General features: G+C 44.4%; 45 non-coding genes across 45 annotated transcripts; all 45 read left to right on the forward strand.

The window, feature by feature from the left end:
• The first annotated feature begins 106 nt into the window (after positions 1–106).
• Positions 107–226, forward strand: LOC139195651 (5S ribosomal RNA). Its single transcript, XR_011580474.1, has one exon. It is a non-coding gene; the product is annotated as a 5S ribosomal RNA (ribosomal RNA).
• A 205-nt stretch (positions 227–431) lies between these two features.
• LOC139195543 (5S ribosomal RNA) lies at positions 432–550 on the forward strand. Its single transcript, XR_011580365.1, has one exon. It is a non-coding gene; the product is annotated as a 5S ribosomal RNA (ribosomal RNA).
• A 205-nt stretch (positions 551–755) lies between these two features.
• On the forward strand, positions 756–874 carry LOC139195544 (5S ribosomal RNA). The gene has a single exon (XR_011580366.1). It is a non-coding gene; the product is annotated as a 5S ribosomal RNA (ribosomal RNA).
• Positions 875–1,078: 204 nt separating this feature from the next.
• LOC139195545 (5S ribosomal RNA) lies at positions 1,079–1,197 on the forward strand. The gene has a single exon (XR_011580367.1). It is a non-coding gene; the product is annotated as a 5S ribosomal RNA (ribosomal RNA).
• Positions 1,198–1,402: 205 nt separating this feature from the next.
• Positions 1,403–1,521, forward strand: LOC139195546 (5S ribosomal RNA). The gene has a single exon (XR_011580368.1). It is a non-coding gene; the product is annotated as a 5S ribosomal RNA (ribosomal RNA).
• A 205-nt stretch (positions 1,522–1,726) lies between these two features.
• Positions 1,727–1,845, forward strand: LOC139195547 (5S ribosomal RNA). Its single transcript, XR_011580369.1, has one exon. It is a non-coding gene; the product is annotated as a 5S ribosomal RNA (ribosomal RNA).
• Positions 1,846–2,050: 205 nt separating this feature from the next.
• LOC139195549 (5S ribosomal RNA) lies at positions 2,051–2,169 on the forward strand. Its single transcript, XR_011580371.1, has one exon. It is a non-coding gene; the product is annotated as a 5S ribosomal RNA (ribosomal RNA).
• A 204-nt stretch (positions 2,170–2,373) lies between these two features.
• On the forward strand, positions 2,374–2,492 carry LOC139195550 (5S ribosomal RNA). The gene has a single exon (XR_011580372.1). It is a non-coding gene; the product is annotated as a 5S ribosomal RNA (ribosomal RNA).
• Positions 2,493–2,697: 205 nt separating this feature from the next.
• LOC139195551 (5S ribosomal RNA) lies at positions 2,698–2,816 on the forward strand. The gene has a single exon (XR_011580373.1). It is a non-coding gene; the product is annotated as a 5S ribosomal RNA (ribosomal RNA).
• A 205-nt stretch (positions 2,817–3,021) lies between these two features.
• On the forward strand, positions 3,022–3,140 carry LOC139195552 (5S ribosomal RNA). The gene has a single exon (XR_011580374.1). It is a non-coding gene; the product is annotated as a 5S ribosomal RNA (ribosomal RNA).
• Positions 3,141–3,344: 204 nt separating this feature from the next.
• LOC139195553 (5S ribosomal RNA) lies at positions 3,345–3,463 on the forward strand. Its single transcript, XR_011580375.1, has one exon. It is a non-coding gene; the product is annotated as a 5S ribosomal RNA (ribosomal RNA).
• Positions 3,464–3,667: 204 nt separating this feature from the next.
• LOC139195554 (5S ribosomal RNA) lies at positions 3,668–3,786 on the forward strand. Its single transcript, XR_011580377.1, has one exon. It is a non-coding gene; the product is annotated as a 5S ribosomal RNA (ribosomal RNA).
• A 204-nt stretch (positions 3,787–3,990) lies between these two features.
• LOC139195555 (5S ribosomal RNA) lies at positions 3,991–4,109 on the forward strand. Its single transcript, XR_011580378.1, has one exon. It is a non-coding gene; the product is annotated as a 5S ribosomal RNA (ribosomal RNA).
• A 205-nt stretch (positions 4,110–4,314) lies between these two features.
• LOC139195556 (5S ribosomal RNA) lies at positions 4,315–4,433 on the forward strand. Its single transcript, XR_011580379.1, has one exon. It is a non-coding gene; the product is annotated as a 5S ribosomal RNA (ribosomal RNA).
• Positions 4,434–4,638: 205 nt separating this feature from the next.
• LOC139195557 (5S ribosomal RNA) lies at positions 4,639–4,757 on the forward strand. The gene has a single exon (XR_011580380.1). It is a non-coding gene; the product is annotated as a 5S ribosomal RNA (ribosomal RNA).
• Positions 4,758–4,962: 205 nt separating this feature from the next.
• Positions 4,963–5,081, forward strand: LOC139195558 (5S ribosomal RNA). The gene has a single exon (XR_011580381.1). It is a non-coding gene; the product is annotated as a 5S ribosomal RNA (ribosomal RNA).
• Positions 5,082–5,286: 205 nt separating this feature from the next.
• Positions 5,287–5,405, forward strand: LOC139195560 (5S ribosomal RNA). Its single transcript, XR_011580383.1, has one exon. It is a non-coding gene; the product is annotated as a 5S ribosomal RNA (ribosomal RNA).
• Positions 5,406–5,609: 204 nt separating this feature from the next.
• LOC139195561 (5S ribosomal RNA) lies at positions 5,610–5,728 on the forward strand. Its single transcript, XR_011580384.1, has one exon. It is a non-coding gene; the product is annotated as a 5S ribosomal RNA (ribosomal RNA).
• Positions 5,729–5,926: 198 nt separating this feature from the next.
• LOC139195562 (5S ribosomal RNA) lies at positions 5,927–6,045 on the forward strand. The gene has a single exon (XR_011580385.1). It is a non-coding gene; the product is annotated as a 5S ribosomal RNA (ribosomal RNA).
• Positions 6,046–6,250: 205 nt separating this feature from the next.
• LOC139195563 (5S ribosomal RNA) lies at positions 6,251–6,369 on the forward strand. The gene has a single exon (XR_011580386.1). It is a non-coding gene; the product is annotated as a 5S ribosomal RNA (ribosomal RNA).
• A 205-nt stretch (positions 6,370–6,574) lies between these two features.
• LOC139195564 (5S ribosomal RNA) lies at positions 6,575–6,693 on the forward strand. The gene has a single exon (XR_011580387.1). It is a non-coding gene; the product is annotated as a 5S ribosomal RNA (ribosomal RNA).
• Positions 6,694–6,898: 205 nt separating this feature from the next.
• LOC139195565 (5S ribosomal RNA) lies at positions 6,899–7,017 on the forward strand. The gene has a single exon (XR_011580388.1). It is a non-coding gene; the product is annotated as a 5S ribosomal RNA (ribosomal RNA).
• A 205-nt stretch (positions 7,018–7,222) lies between these two features.
• On the forward strand, positions 7,223–7,341 carry LOC139195566 (5S ribosomal RNA). Its single transcript, XR_011580389.1, has one exon. It is a non-coding gene; the product is annotated as a 5S ribosomal RNA (ribosomal RNA).
• Positions 7,342–7,545: 204 nt separating this feature from the next.
• Positions 7,546–7,664, forward strand: LOC139195567 (5S ribosomal RNA). The gene has a single exon (XR_011580390.1). It is a non-coding gene; the product is annotated as a 5S ribosomal RNA (ribosomal RNA).
• A 204-nt stretch (positions 7,665–7,868) lies between these two features.
• On the forward strand, positions 7,869–7,987 carry LOC139195568 (5S ribosomal RNA). The gene has a single exon (XR_011580391.1). It is a non-coding gene; the product is annotated as a 5S ribosomal RNA (ribosomal RNA).
• Positions 7,988–8,191: 204 nt separating this feature from the next.
• LOC139195569 (5S ribosomal RNA) lies at positions 8,192–8,310 on the forward strand. The gene has a single exon (XR_011580392.1). It is a non-coding gene; the product is annotated as a 5S ribosomal RNA (ribosomal RNA).
• A 204-nt stretch (positions 8,311–8,514) lies between these two features.
• Positions 8,515–8,633, forward strand: LOC139195571 (5S ribosomal RNA). The gene has a single exon (XR_011580394.1). It is a non-coding gene; the product is annotated as a 5S ribosomal RNA (ribosomal RNA).
• A 204-nt stretch (positions 8,634–8,837) lies between these two features.
• Positions 8,838–8,956, forward strand: LOC139195572 (5S ribosomal RNA). Its single transcript, XR_011580395.1, has one exon. It is a non-coding gene; the product is annotated as a 5S ribosomal RNA (ribosomal RNA).
• Positions 8,957–9,160: 204 nt separating this feature from the next.
• Positions 9,161–9,279, forward strand: LOC139195573 (5S ribosomal RNA). The gene has a single exon (XR_011580396.1). It is a non-coding gene; the product is annotated as a 5S ribosomal RNA (ribosomal RNA).
• Positions 9,280–9,483: 204 nt separating this feature from the next.
• Positions 9,484–9,602, forward strand: LOC139195574 (5S ribosomal RNA). Its single transcript, XR_011580397.1, has one exon. It is a non-coding gene; the product is annotated as a 5S ribosomal RNA (ribosomal RNA).
• Positions 9,603–9,806: 204 nt separating this feature from the next.
• On the forward strand, positions 9,807–9,925 carry LOC139195575 (5S ribosomal RNA). Its single transcript, XR_011580398.1, has one exon. It is a non-coding gene; the product is annotated as a 5S ribosomal RNA (ribosomal RNA).
• A 204-nt stretch (positions 9,926–10,129) lies between these two features.
• On the forward strand, positions 10,130–10,248 carry LOC139195576 (5S ribosomal RNA). The gene has a single exon (XR_011580399.1). It is a non-coding gene; the product is annotated as a 5S ribosomal RNA (ribosomal RNA).
• A 204-nt stretch (positions 10,249–10,452) lies between these two features.
• On the forward strand, positions 10,453–10,571 carry LOC139195577 (5S ribosomal RNA). The gene has a single exon (XR_011580400.1). It is a non-coding gene; the product is annotated as a 5S ribosomal RNA (ribosomal RNA).
• Positions 10,572–10,775: 204 nt separating this feature from the next.
• LOC139195578 (5S ribosomal RNA) lies at positions 10,776–10,894 on the forward strand. The gene has a single exon (XR_011580401.1). It is a non-coding gene; the product is annotated as a 5S ribosomal RNA (ribosomal RNA).
• Positions 10,895–11,098: 204 nt separating this feature from the next.
• LOC139195579 (5S ribosomal RNA) lies at positions 11,099–11,217 on the forward strand. The gene has a single exon (XR_011580402.1). It is a non-coding gene; the product is annotated as a 5S ribosomal RNA (ribosomal RNA).
• A 204-nt stretch (positions 11,218–11,421) lies between these two features.
• LOC139195580 (5S ribosomal RNA) lies at positions 11,422–11,540 on the forward strand. Its single transcript, XR_011580403.1, has one exon. It is a non-coding gene; the product is annotated as a 5S ribosomal RNA (ribosomal RNA).
• Positions 11,541–11,744: 204 nt separating this feature from the next.
• LOC139195582 (5S ribosomal RNA) lies at positions 11,745–11,863 on the forward strand. Its single transcript, XR_011580405.1, has one exon. It is a non-coding gene; the product is annotated as a 5S ribosomal RNA (ribosomal RNA).
• A 204-nt stretch (positions 11,864–12,067) lies between these two features.
• Positions 12,068–12,186, forward strand: LOC139195583 (5S ribosomal RNA). Its single transcript, XR_011580406.1, has one exon. It is a non-coding gene; the product is annotated as a 5S ribosomal RNA (ribosomal RNA).
• Positions 12,187–12,390: 204 nt separating this feature from the next.
• LOC139195608 (5S ribosomal RNA) lies at positions 12,391–12,509 on the forward strand. Its single transcript, XR_011580431.1, has one exon. It is a non-coding gene; the product is annotated as a 5S ribosomal RNA (ribosomal RNA).
• A 206-nt stretch (positions 12,510–12,715) lies between these two features.
• LOC139195584 (5S ribosomal RNA) lies at positions 12,716–12,834 on the forward strand. Its single transcript, XR_011580407.1, has one exon. It is a non-coding gene; the product is annotated as a 5S ribosomal RNA (ribosomal RNA).
• Positions 12,835–13,038: 204 nt separating this feature from the next.
• Positions 13,039–13,157, forward strand: LOC139195585 (5S ribosomal RNA). The gene has a single exon (XR_011580408.1). It is a non-coding gene; the product is annotated as a 5S ribosomal RNA (ribosomal RNA).
• Positions 13,158–13,361: 204 nt separating this feature from the next.
• Positions 13,362–13,480, forward strand: LOC139195586 (5S ribosomal RNA). Its single transcript, XR_011580409.1, has one exon. It is a non-coding gene; the product is annotated as a 5S ribosomal RNA (ribosomal RNA).
• Positions 13,481–13,684: 204 nt separating this feature from the next.
• On the forward strand, positions 13,685–13,803 carry LOC139195653 (5S ribosomal RNA). Its single transcript, XR_011580476.1, has one exon. It is a non-coding gene; the product is annotated as a 5S ribosomal RNA (ribosomal RNA).
• Positions 13,804–14,007: 204 nt separating this feature from the next.
• Positions 14,008–14,126, forward strand: LOC139195609 (5S ribosomal RNA). The gene has a single exon (XR_011580432.1). It is a non-coding gene; the product is annotated as a 5S ribosomal RNA (ribosomal RNA).
• Positions 14,127–14,330: 204 nt separating this feature from the next.
• Positions 14,331–14,449, forward strand: LOC139195642 (5S ribosomal RNA). Its single transcript, XR_011580465.1, has one exon. It is a non-coding gene; the product is annotated as a 5S ribosomal RNA (ribosomal RNA).
• The last annotated feature ends 199 nt before the right edge of the window (positions 14,450–14,648 follow it).

The following is a 14,648-nucleotide window of genomic DNA, read 5'->3' on the forward strand; positions in this document are numbered from 1 at the left end:
AACATTTATGAATTTCGTGCGATCGTGTGGGGGCGGTGTGATGTTCGCACGCGTAAAGGTTACGGCCAAAGGAATGGTCATATACAATTACAAGTCATAGAATAACGGATGCGATCATACCAACTCACATGCACCGGATCCCATCAGAACTCCTGAAGTTAAGCGAGTTTGGGCGAGAGTAGTACTAGGATGGGTGACCTCCTGGGAAGTCCTCGTGTTGCATCCCCCCCCACCTCTTTTTTAATTTTCATAGTTCTTGGTTGCGTATTGTTAGCGGCTTATTTATTAATTATATTTTTTGAATATTCGAGGGACGGTCTTGATGAACATTTATGAATTTCGTGCGATCGTGTGGGGGCGGTGTGATGTTCGCACGCGTAAAGGTTACGGCCAAAGGAATGGTCATATACAATTACAAGTCATAGAATAACGGATGCGATCATACCAACTCACATGCACCGGATCCCATCAGAACTCCGAAGTTAAGCGAGTTTGGGCGAGAGTAGTACTAGGATGGGTGACCTCCTGGGAAGTCCTCGTGTTGCATCCCCCCCCACCTCTTTTTTAATTTTCATAGTTCTTGGTTGCGTATTGTTAGCGGCTTATTTATTAATTATATTTTTTGAATATTCGAGGGACGGTCTTGATGAACATTTATGAATTTCGTGCGATCGTGTGGGGGCGGTGTGATGTTCGCACGCGTAAAGGTTACGGCCAAAGGAATGGTCATATACAATTACAAGTCATAGAATAACGGATGCGATCATACCAACTCACATGCACCGGATCCCATCAGAACTCCGAAGTTAAGCGAGTTTGGGCGAGAGTAGTACTAGGATGGGTGACCTCCTGGGAAGTCCTCGTGTTGCATCCCCCCCACCTCTTTTTTAATTTTCATAGTTCTTGGTTGCGTATTGTTAGCGGCTTATTTATTAATTATATTTTTTGAATATTCGAGGGACGGTCTTGATGAACATTTATGAATTTCGTGCGATCGTGTGGGGGCGGTGTGATGTTCGCACGCGTAAAGGTTACGGCCAAAGGAATGGTCATATACAATTACAAGTCATAGAATAACGGATGCGATCATACCAACTCACATGCACCGGATCCCATCAGAACTCCGAAGTTAAGCGAGTTTGGGCGAGAGTAGTACTAGGATGGGTGACCTCCTGGGAAGTCCTCGTGTTGCATCCCCCCCCACCTCTTTTTTAATTTTCATAGTTCTTGGTTGCGTATTGTTAGCGGCTTATTTATTAATTATATTTTTTGAATATTCGAGGGACGGTCTTGATGAACATTTATGAATTTCGTGCGATCGTGTGGGGGCGGTGTGATGTTCGCACGCGTAAAGGTTACGGCCAAAGGAATGGTCATATACAATTACAAGTCATAGAATAACGGATGCGATCATACCAACTCACATGCACCGGATCCCATCAGAACTCCGAAGTTAAGCGAGTTTGGGCGAGAGTAGTACTAGGATGGGTGACCTCCTGGGAAGTCCTCGTGTTGCATCCCCCCCCACCTCTTTTTTAATTTTCATAGTTCTTGGTTGCGTATTGTTAGCGGCTTATTTATTAATTATATTTTTTGAATATTCGAGGGACGGTCTTGATGAACATTTATGAATTTCGTGCGATCGTGTGGGGGCGGTGTGATGTTCGCACGCGTAAAGGTTACGGCCAAAGGAATGGTCATATACAATTACAAGTCATAGAATAACGGATGCGATCATACCAACTCACATGCACCGGATCCCATCAGAACTCCGAAGTTAAGCGAGTTTGGGCGAGAGTAGTACTAGGATGGGTGACCTCCTGGGAAGTCCTCGTGTTGCATCCCCCCCCACCTCTTTTTTAATTTTCATAGTTCTTGGTTGCGTATTGTTAGCGGCTTATTTATTAATTATATTTTTTGAATATTCGAGGGACGGTCTTGATGAACATTTATGAATTTCGTGCGATCGTGTGGGGGCGGTGTGATGTTCGCACGCGTAAAGGTTACGGCCAAAGGAATGGTCATATACAATTACAAGTCATAGAATAACGGATGCGATCATACCAACTCACATGCACCGGATCCCATCAGAACTCCGAAGTTAAGCGAGTTTGGGCGAGAGTAGTACTAGGATGGGTGACCTCCTGGGAAGTCCTCGTGTTGCATCCCCCCCACCTCTTTTTTAATTTTCATAGTTCTTGGTTGCGTATTGTTAGCGGCTTATTTATTAATTATATTTTTTGAATATTCGAGGGACGGTCTTGATGAACATTTATGAATTTCGTGCGATCGTGTGGGGGCGGTGTGATGTTCGCACGCGTAAAGGTTACGGCCAAAGGAATGGTCATATACAATTACAAGTCATAGAATAACGGATGCGATCATACCAACTCACATGCACCGGATCCCATCAGAACTCCGAAGTTAAGCGAGTTTGGGCGAGAGTAGTACTAGGATGGGTGACCTCCTGGGAAGTCCTCGTGTTGCATCCCCCCCCACCTCTTTTTTAATTTTCATAGTTCTTGGTTGCGTATTGTTAGCGGCTTATTTATTAATTATATTTTTTGAATATTCGAGGGACGGTCTTGATGAACATTTATGAATTTCGTGCGATCGTGTGGGGGCGGTGTGATGTTCGCACGCGTAAAGGTTACGGCCAAAGGAATGGTCATATACAATTACAAGTCATAGAATAACGGATGCGATCATACCAACTCACATGCACCGGATCCCATCAGAACTCCGAAGTTAAGCGAGTTTGGGCGAGAGTAGTACTAGGATGGGTGACCTCCTGGGAAGTCCTCGTGTTGCATCCCCCCCCACCTCTTTTTTAATTTTCATAGTTCTTGGTTGCGTATTGTTAGCGGCTTATTTATTAATTATATTTTTTGAATATTCGAGGGACGGTCTTGATGAACATTTATGAATTTCGTGCGATCGTGTGGGGGCGGTGTGATGTTCGCACGCGTAAAGGTTACGGCCAAAGGAATGGTCATATACAATTACAAGTCATAGAATAACGGATGCGATCATACCAACTCACATGCACCGGATCCCATCAGAACTCCGAAGTTAAGCGAGTTTGGGCGAGAGTAGTACTAGGATGGGTGACCTCCTGGGAAGTCCTCGTGTTGCATCCCCCCCACCTCTTTTTTAATTTTCATAGTTCTTGGTTGCGTATTGTTAGCGGCTTATTTATTAATTATATTTTTTGAATATTCGAGGGACGGTCTTGATGAACATTTATGAATTTCGTGCGATCGTGTGGGGGCGGTGTGATGTTCGCACGCGTAAAGGTTACGGCCAAAGGAATGGTCATATACAATTACAAGTCATAGAATAACGGATGCGATCATACCAACTCACATGCACCGGATCCCATCAGAACTCCGAAGTTAAGCGAGTTTGGGCGAGAGTAGTACTAGGATGGGTGACCTCCTGGGAAGTCCTCGTGTTGCATCCCCCCCACCTCTTTTTTAATTTTCATAGTTCTTGGTTGCGTATTGTTAGCGGCTTATTTATTAATTATATTTTTTGAATATTCGAGGGACGGTCTTGATGAACATTTATGAATTTCGTGCGATCGTGTGGGGGCGGTGTGATGTTCGCACGCGTAAAGGTTACGGCCAAAGGAATGGTCATATACAATTACAAGTCATAGAATAACGGATGCGATCATACCAACTCACATGCACCGGATCCCATCAGAACTCCGAAGTTAAGCGAGTTTGGGCGAGAGTAGTACTAGGATGGGTGACCTCCTGGGAAGTCCTCGTGTTGCATCCCCCCCACCTCTTTTTTAATTTTCATAGTTCTTGGTTGCGTATTGTTAGCGGCTTATTTATTAATTATATTTTTTGAATATTCGAGGGACGGTCTTGATGAACATTTATGAATTTCGTGCGATCGTGTGGGGGCGGTGTGATGTTCGCACGCGTAAAGGTTACGGCCAAAGGAATGGTCATATACAATTACAAGTCATAGAATAACGGATGCGATCATACCAACTCACATGCACCGGATCCCATCAGAACTCCGAAGTTAAGCGAGTTTGGGCGAGAGTAGTACTAGGATGGGTGACCTCCTGGGAAGTCCTCGTGTTGCATCCCCCCCCACCTCTTTTTTAATTTTCATAGTTCTTGGTTGCGTATTGTTAGCGGCTTATTTATTAATTATATTTTTTGAATATTCGAGGGACGGTCTTGATGAACATTTATGAATTTCGTGCGATCGTGTGGGGGCGGTGTGATGTTCGCACGCGTAAAGGTTACGGCCAAAGGAATGGTCATATACAATTACAAGTCATAGAATAACGGATGCGATCATACCAACTCACATGCACCGGATCCCATCAGAACTCCGAAGTTAAGCGAGTTTGGGCGAGAGTAGTACTAGGATGGGTGACCTCCTGGGAAGTCCTCGTGTTGCATCCCCCCCCACCTCTTTTTTAATTTTCATAGTTCTTGGTTGCGTATTGTTAGCGGCTTATTTATTAATTATATTTTTTGAATATTCGAGGGACGGTCTTGATGAACATTTATGAATTTCGTGCGATCGTGTGGGGGCGGTGTGATGTTCGCACGCGTAAAGGTTACGGCCAAAGGAATGGTCATATACAATTACAAGTCATAGAATAACGGATGCGATCATACCAACTCACATGCACCGGATCCCATCAGAACTCCGAAGTTAAGCGAGTTTGGGCGAGAGTAGTACTAGGATGGGTGACCTCCTGGGAAGTCCTCGTGTTGCATCCCCCCCCACCTCTTTTTTAATTTTCATAGTTCTTGGTTGCGTATTGTTAGCGGCTTATTTATTAATTATATTTTTTGAATATTCGAGGGACGGTCTTGATGAACATTTATGAATTTCGTGCGATCGTGTGGGGGCGGTGTGATGTTCGCACGCGTAAAGGTTACGGCCAAAGGAATGGTCATATACAATTACAAGTCATAGAATAACGGATGCGATCATACCAACTCACATGCACCGGATCCCATCAGAACTCCGAAGTTAAGCGAGTTTGGGCGAGAGTAGTACTAGGATGGGTGACCTCCTGGGAAGTCCTCGTGTTGCATCCCCCCCCACCTCTTTTTTAATTTTCATAGTTCTTGGTTGCGTATTGTTAGCGGCTTATTTATTAATTATATTTTTTGAATATTCGAGGGACGGTCTTGATGAACATTTATGAATTTCGTGCGATCGTGTGGGGGCGGTGTGATGTTCGCACGCGTAAAGGTTACGGCCAAAGGAATGGTCATATACAATTACAAGTCATAGAATAACGGATGCGATCATACCAACTCACATGCACCGGATCCCATCAGAACTCCGAAGTTAAGCGAGTTTGGGCGAGAGTAGTACTAGGATGGGTGACCTCCTGGGAAGTCCTCGTGTTGCATCCCCCCCACCTCTTTTTTAATTTTCATAGTTCTTGGTTGCGTATTGTTAGCGGCTTATTTATTAATTATATTTTTTGAATATTCGAGGGACGGTCTTGATGAACATTTATGAATTTCGTGCGATCGTGTGGGGGCGGTGTGATGTTCGCACGCGTAAAGGTTACGGCCAAAGGAATGGTCATATACAATTACAAGTCATAGAATAACGGATGCGATCATACCAACTCACATGCACCGGATCCCATCAGAACTCCGAAGTTAAGCGAGTTTGGGCGAGAGTAGTACTAGGATGGGTGACCTCCTGGGAAGTCCTCGTGTTGCATCCCCCCCCACCTCTTTTTTAATTTTCATAGTTCTTGGTTGTTAGCGGCTTATTTATTAATTATATTTTTTGAATATTCGAGGGACGGTCTTGATGAACATTTATGAATTTCGTGCGATCGTGTGGGGGCGGTGTGATGTTCGCACGCGTAAAGGTTACGGCCAAAGGAATGGTCATATACAATTACAAGTCATAGAATAACGGATGCGATCATACCAACTCACATGCACCGGATCCCATCAGAACTCCGAAGTTAAGCGAGTTTGGGCGAGAGTAGTACTAGGATGGGTGACCTCCTGGGAAGTCCTCGTGTTGCATCCCCCCCCACCTCTTTTTTAATTTTCATAGTTCTTGGTTGCGTATTGTTAGCGGCTTATTTATTAATTATATTTTTTGAATATTCGAGGGACGGTCTTGATGAACATTTATGAATTTCGTGCGATCGTGTGGGGGCGGTGTGATGTTCGCACGCGTAAAGGTTACGGCCAAAGGAATGGTCATATACAATTACAAGTCATAGAATAACGGATGCGATCATACCAACTCACATGCACCGGATCCCATCAGAACTCCGAAGTTAAGCGAGTTTGGGCGAGAGTAGTACTAGGATGGGTGACCTCCTGGGAAGTCCTCGTGTTGCATCCCCCCCCACCTCTTTTTTAATTTTCATAGTTCTTGGTTGCGTATTGTTAGCGGCTTATTTATTAATTATATTTTTTGAATATTCGAGGGACGGTCTTGATGAACATTTATGAATTTCGTGCGATCGTGTGGGGGCGGTGTGATGTTCGCACGCGTAAAGGTTACGGCCAAAGGAATGGTCATATACAATTACAAGTCATAGAATAACGGATGCGATCATACCAACTCACATGCACCGGATCCCATCAGAACTCCGAAGTTAAGCGAGTTTGGGCGAGAGTAGTACTAGGATGGGTGACCTCCTGGGAAGTCCTCGTGTTGCATCCCCCCCCACCTCTTTTTTAATTTTCATAGTTCTTGGTTGCGTATTGTTAGCGGCTTATTTATTAATTATATTTTTTGAATATTCGAGGGACGGTCTTGATGAACATTTATGAATTTCGTGCGATCGTGTGGGGGCGGTGTGATGTTCGCACGCGTAAAGGTTACGGCCAAAGGAATGGTCATATACAATTACAAGTCATAGAATAACGGATGCGATCATACCAACTCACATGCACCGGATCCCATCAGAACTCCGAAGTTAAGCGAGTTTGGGCGAGAGTAGTACTAGGATGGGTGACCTCCTGGGAAGTCCTCGTGTTGCATCCCCCCCCACCTCTTTTTTAATTTTCATAGTTCTTGGTTGCGTATTGTTAGCGGCTTATTTATTAATTATATTTTTTGAATATTCGAGGGACGGTCTTGATGAACATTTATGAATTTCGTGCGATCGTGTGGGGGCGGTGTGATGTTCGCACGCGTAAAGGTTACGGCCAAAGGAATGGTCATATACAATTACAAGTCATAGAATAACGGATGCGATCATACCAACTCACATGCACCGGATCCCATCAGAACTCCGAAGTTAAGCGAGTTTGGGCGAGAGTAGTACTAGGATGGGTGACCTCCTGGGAAGTCCTCGTGTTGCATCCCCCCCACCTCTTTTTTAATTTTCATAGTTCTTGGTTGCGTATTGTTAGCGGCTTATTTATTAATTATATTTTTTGAATATTCGAGGGACGGTCTTGATGAACATTTATGAATTTCGTGCGATCGTGTGGGGGCGGTGTGATGTTCGCACGCGTAAAGGTTACGGCCAAAGGAATGGTCATATACAATTACAAGTCATAGAATAACGGATGCGATCATACCAACTCACATGCACCGGATCCCATCAGAACTCCGAAGTTAAGCGAGTTTGGGCGAGAGTAGTACTAGGATGGGTGACCTCCTGGGAAGTCCTCGTGTTGCATCCCCCCCACCTCTTTTTTAATTTTCATAGTTCTTGGTTGCGTATTGTTAGCGGCTTATTTATTAATTATATTTTTTGAATATTCGAGGGACGGTCTTGATGAACATTTATGAATTTCGTGCGATCGTGTGGGGGCGGTGTGATGTTCGCACGCGTAAAGGTTACGGCCAAAGGAATGGTCATATACAATTACAAGTCATAGAATAACGGATGCGATCATACCAACTCACATGCACCGGATCCCATCAGAACTCCGAAGTTAAGCGAGTTTGGGCGAGAGTAGTACTAGGATGGGTGACCTCCTGGGAAGTCCTCGTGTTGCATCCCCCCCACCTCTTTTTTAATTTTCATAGTTCTTGGTTGCGTATTGTTAGCGGCTTATTTATTAATTATATTTTTTGAATATTCGAGGGACGGTCTTGATGAACATTTATGAATTTCGTGCGATCGTGTGGGGGCGGTGTGATGTTCGCACGCGTAAAGGTTACGGCCAAAGGAATGGTCATATACAATTACAAGTCATAGAATAACGGATGCGATCATACCAACTCACATGCACCGGATCCCATCAGAACTCCGAAGTTAAGCGAGTTTGGGCGAGAGTAGTACTAGGATGGGTGACCTCCTGGGAAGTCCTCGTGTTGCATCCCCCCCACCTCTTTTTTAATTTTCATAGTTCTTGGTTGCGTATTGTTAGCGGCTTATTTATTAATTATATTTTTTGAATATTCGAGGGACGGTCTTGATGAACATTTATGAATTTCGTGCGATCGTGTGGGGGCGGTGTGATGTTCGCACGCGTAAAGGTTACGGCCAAAGGAATGGTCATATACAATTACAAGTCATAGAATAACGGATGCGATCATACCAACTCACATGCACCGGATCCCATCAGAACTCCGAAGTTAAGCGAGTTTGGGCGAGAGTAGTACTAGGATGGGTGACCTCCTGGGAAGTCCTCGTGTTGCATCCCCCCCACCTCTTTTTTAATTTTCATAGTTCTTGGTTGCGTATTGTTAGCGGCTTATTTATTAATTATATTTTTTGAATATTCGAGGGACGGTCTTGATGAACATTTATGAATTTCGTGCGATCGTGTGGGGGCGGTGTGATGTTCGCACGCGTAAAGGTTACGGCCAAAGGAATGGTCATATACAATTACAAGTCATAGAATAACGGATGCGATCATACCAACTCACATGCACCGGATCCCATCAGAACTCCGAAGTTAAGCGAGTTTGGGCGAGAGTAGTACTAGGATGGGTGACCTCCTGGGAAGTCCTCGTGTTGCATCCCCCCCACCTCTTTTTTAATTTTCATAGTTCTTGGTTGCGTATTGTTAGCGGCTTATTTATTAATTATATTTTTTGAATATTCGAGGGACGGTCTTGATGAACATTTATGAATTTCGTGCGATCGTGTGGGGGCGGTGTGATGTTCGCACGCGTAAAGGTTACGGCCAAAGGAATGGTCATATACAATTACAAGTCATAGAATAACGGATGCGATCATACCAACTCACATGCACCGGATCCCATCAGAACTCCGAAGTTAAGCGAGTTTGGGCGAGAGTAGTACTAGGATGGGTGACCTCCTGGGAAGTCCTCGTGTTGCATCCCCCCCACCTCTTTTTTAATTTTCATAGTTCTTGGTTGCGTATTGTTAGCGGCTTATTTATTAATTATATTTTTTGAATATTCGAGGGACGGTCTTGATGAACATTTATGAATTTCGTGCGATCGTGTGGGGGCGGTGTGATGTTCGCACGCGTAAAGGTTACGGCCAAAGGAATGGTCATATACAATTACAAGTCATAGAATAACGGATGCGATCATACCAACTCACATGCACCGGATCCCATCAGAACTCCGAAGTTAAGCGAGTTTGGGCGAGAGTAGTACTAGGATGGGTGACCTCCTGGGAAGTCCTCGTGTTGCATCCCCCCCACCTCTTTTTTAATTTTCATAGTTCTTGGTTGCGTATTGTTAGCGGCTTATTTATTAATTATATTTTTTGAATATTCGAGGGACGGTCTTGATGAACATTTATGAATTTCGTGCGATCGTGTGGGGGCGGTGTGATGTTCGCACGCGTAAAGGTTACGGCCAAAGGAATGGTCATATACAATTACAAGTCATAGAATAACGGATGCGATCATACCAACTCACATGCACCGGATCCCATCAGAACTCCGAAGTTAAGCGAGTTTGGGCGAGAGTAGTACTAGGATGGGTGACCTCCTGGGAAGTCCTCGTGTTGCATCCCCCCCACCTCTTTTTTAATTTTCATAGTTCTTGGTTGCGTATTGTTAGCGGCTTATTTATTAATTATATTTTTTGAATATTCGAGGGACGGTCTTGATGAACATTTATGAATTTCGTGCGATCGTGTGGGGGCGGTGTGATGTTCGCACGCGTAAAGGTTACGGCCAAAGGAATGGTCATATACAATTACAAGTCATAGAATAACGGATGCGATCATACCAACTCACATGCACCGGATCCCATCAGAACTCCGAAGTTAAGCGAGTTTGGGCGAGAGTAGTACTAGGATGGGTGACCTCCTGGGAAGTCCTCGTGTTGCATCCCCCCCACCTCTTTTTTAATTTTCATAGTTCTTGGTTGCGTATTGTTAGCGGCTTATTTATTAATTATATTTTTTGAATATTCGAGGGACGGTCTTGATGAACATTTATGAATTTCGTGCGATCGTGTGGGGGCGGTGTGATGTTCGCACGCGTAAAGGTTACGGCCAAAGGAATGGTCATATACAATTACAAGTCATAGAATAACGGATGCGATCATACCAACTCACATGCACCGGATCCCATCAGAACTCCGAAGTTAAGCGAGTTTGGGCGAGAGTAGTACTAGGATGGGTGACCTCCTGGGAAGTCCTCGTGTTGCATCCCCCCCACCTCTTTTTTAATTTTCATAGTTCTTGGTTGCGTATTGTTAGCGGCTTATTTATTAATTATATTTTTTGAATATTCGAGGGACGGTCTTGATGAACATTTATGAACTTCGTGCGATCGTGTGGGGGCGGTGTGATGTTCGCACGCGTAAAGGTTACGGCCAAAGGAATGGTCATATACAATTACAAGTCATAGAATAACGGATGCGATCATACCAACTCACATGCACCGGATCCCATCAGAACTCCGAAGTTAAGCGAGTTTGGGCGAGAGTAGTACTAGGATGGGTGACCTCCTGGGAAGTCCTCGTGTTGCATCCCCCCCACCTCTTTTTTAATTTTCATAGTTCTTGGTTGCGTATTGTTAGCGGCTTATTTATTAATTATATTTTTTGAATATTCGAGGGACGGTCTTGATGAACATTTATGAATTTCGTGCGATCGTGTGGGGGCGGTGTGATGTTCGCACGCGTAAAGGTTACGGCCAAAGGAATGGTCATATACAATTACAAGTCATAGAATAACGGATGCGATCATACCAACTCACATGCACCGGATCCCATCAGAACTCCGAAGTTAAGCGAGTTTGGGCGAGAGTAGTACTAGGATGGGTGACCTCCTGGGAAGTCCTCGTGTTGCATCCCCCCCACCTCTTTTTTAATTTTCATAGTTCTTGGTTGCGTATTGTTAGCGGCTTATTTATTAATTATATTTTTTGAATATTCGAGGGACGGTCTTGATGAACATTTATGAATTTCGTGCGATCGTGTGGGGGCGGTGTGATGTTCGCACGCGTAAAGGTTACGGCCAAAGGAATGGTCATATACAATTACAAGTCATAGAATAACGGATGCGATCATACCAACTCACATGCACCGGATCCCATCAGAACTCCGAAGTTAAGCGAGTTTGGGCGAGAGTAGTACTAGGATGGGTGACCTCCTGGGAAGTCCTCGTGTTGCATCCCCCCCACCTCTTTTTTAATTTTCATAGTTCTTGGTTGCGTATTGTTAGCGGCTTATTTATTAATTATATTTTTTGAATATTCGAGGGACGGTCTTGATGAACATTTATGAATTTCGTGCGATCGTGTGGGGGCGGTGTGATGTTCGCACGCGTAAAGGTTACGGCCAAAGGAATGGTCATATACAATTACAAGTCATAGAATAACGGATGCGATCATACCAACTCACATGCACCGGATCCCATCAGAACTCCGAAGTTAAGCGAGTTTGGGCGAGAGTAGTACTAGGATGGGTGACCTCCTGGGAAGTCCTCGTGTTGCATCCCCCCCACCTCTTTTTTAATTTTCATAGTTCTTGGTTGCGTATTGTTAGCGGCTTATTTATTAATTATATTTTTTGAATATTCGAGGGACGGTCTTGATGAACATTTATGAATTTCGTGCGATCGTGTGGGGGCGGTGTGATGTTCGCACGCGTAAAGGTTACGGCCAAAGGAATGGTCATATACAATTACAAGTCATAGAATAACGGATGCGATCATACCAACTCACATGCACCGGATCCCATCAGAACTCCGAAGTTAAGCGAGTTTGGGCGAGAGTAGTACTAGGATGGGTGACCTCCTGGGAAGTCCTCGTGTTGCATCCCCCCCACCTCTTTTTTAATTTTCATAGTTCTTGGTTGCGTATTGTTAGCGGCTTATTTATTAATTATATTTTTTGAATATTCGAGGGACGGTCTTGATGAACATTTATGAATTTCGTGCGATCGTGTGGGGGCGGTGTGATGTTCGCACGCGTAAAGGTTACGGCCAAAGGAATGGTCATATACAATTACAAGTCATAGAATAACGGATGCGATCATACCAACTCACATGCACCGGATCCCATCAGAACTCCGAGGTTAAGCGAGTTTGGGCGAGAGTAGTACTAGGATGGGTGACCTCCTGGGAAGTCCTCGTGTTGCATCCCCCCCCCACCTCTTTTTTAATTTTCATAGTTCTTGGTTGCGTATTGTTAGCGGCTTATTTATTAATTATATTTTTTGAATATTCGAGGGACGGTCTTGATGAACATTTATGAATTTCGTGCGATCGTGTGGGGGCGGTGTGATGTTCGCACGCGTAAAGGTTACGGCCAAAGGAATGGTCATATACAATTACAAGTCATAGAATAACGGATGCGATCATACCAACTCACATGCACCGGATCCCATCAGAACTCCGAAGTTAAGCGAGTTTGGGCGAGAGTAGTACTAGGATGGGTGACCTCCTGGGAAGTCCTCGTGTTGCATCCCCCCCACCTCTTTTTTAATTTTCATAGTTCTTGGTTGCGTATTGTTAGCGGCTTATTTATTAATTATATTTTTTGAATATTCGAGGGACGGTCTTGATGAACATTTATGAATTTCGTGCGATCGTGTGGGGGCGGTGTGATGTTCGCACGCGTAAAGGTTACGGCCAAAGGAATGGTCATATACAATTACAAGTCATAGAATAACGGATGCGATCATACCAACTCACATGCACCGGATCCCATCAGAACTCCGAAGTTAAGCGAGTTTGGGCGAGAGTAGTACTAGGATGGGTGACCTCCTGGGAAGTCCTCGTGTTGCATCCCCCCCACCTCTTTTTTAATTTTCATAGTTCTTGGTTGCGTATTGTTAGCGGCTTATTTATTAATTATATTTTTTGAATATTCGAGGGACGGTCTTGATGAACATTTATGAATTTCGTGCGATCGTGTGGGAGCGGTGTGATGTTCGCACGCGTAAAGGTTACGGCCAAAGAAATGGTCATATACAATTACAAGTCATAGAATAACGGATGCGATCATACCAACTCACATGCACCGGATCCCATCAGAACTCCGAAGTTAAGCGAGTTTGGGCGAGAGTAGTACTAGGATGGGTGACCTCCTGGGAAGTCCTCGTGTTGCATCCCCCCCACCTCTTTTTCAATTTTCATAGTTCTTGGTTGCGTATTGTTTGCGGCTTATTTATTAATTATATTTTTTGAATATTCGAGGGACGGTCTTGATGAACATTTATGAATTTCGTGCGATCGTGTGGGGGCGGTGTGGTGTTCGCACGCGTAAAGGTTACGGCCAAAGAAATGGTCATATACAATTACAAGTCATAGAATAACGGATGCGATCATACCAACTCACATGCACCGGATCCCATCAGAACTTCGAGGTTAAGCGAGTTTGGGCGAGAGTAGTACTAGGATGGGTGACCTCCTGGGAAGTCCTCGTGTTGCATCCCCCCCACCTCTTTTTCAATTTTCATAGTTCTTGGTTGCGTATTGTTTGCGGCTTATTTATTAATTATATTTTTTGAATATTCGAGGGACGGTCTTGATGAACATTTATGAATTTCGTGCGATCGTGTGGGGGCGGTGTGATGTTCGCACGCGTAAAGGTTACGGCCAAAGAAATGGTCATATACAATTACAAGTCATAGAATAACGGATGCGATCATACCAACTCACATGCACCGGATCCCATCAGAACTCCGAGGTTAAGCGAGTTTGGGCGAGAGTAGTACTAGGATGGGTGACCTCCTGGGAAGTCCTCGTGTTGCATCCCCCCCACCTCTTTTTCAATTTTCATAGTTCTTGGTTGCGTATTGTTTGCGGCTTATTTATTAATTATATTTTTTGAATATTCGAGGGACGGTCTTGATGAACATTTATGAATTTCGTGCGATCGTGTGGGGGCGGTGTGATGTTCGCACGCGTAAAGGTTACGGCCAAAGAAATGGTCATATACAATTACAAGTCATAGAATAACGGATGCGATCATACCAACTCACATGCACCGGATCCCATCAGAACTCCGAGGTCAAGCGAGTTTGGGCGAGAGTAGTACTAGGATGGGTGACCTCCTGGGAAGTCCTCGTGTTGCATCCCCCCCACCTCTTTTTCAATTTTCATAGTTCTTGGTTGCGTATTGTTTGCGGCTTATTTATTAATTATATTTTTTGAATATTCGAGGGACGGTCTTGATGAACATTTATGAATTTCGTGCGATCGTGTGGGGGCGGTGTGATGTTCGCACGCGTAAAGGTTACAGCCAAAGAAATGGTCATATACAATTACAAGTCATAGA

Source organism: Malus domestica, chromosome 04 (genome assembly GCF_042453785.1).
Source record: "Malus domestica chromosome 04, GDT2T_hap1".
NCBI lineage: Eukaryota > Viridiplantae > Streptophyta > Magnoliopsida > Rosales > Rosaceae > Malus > Malus domestica.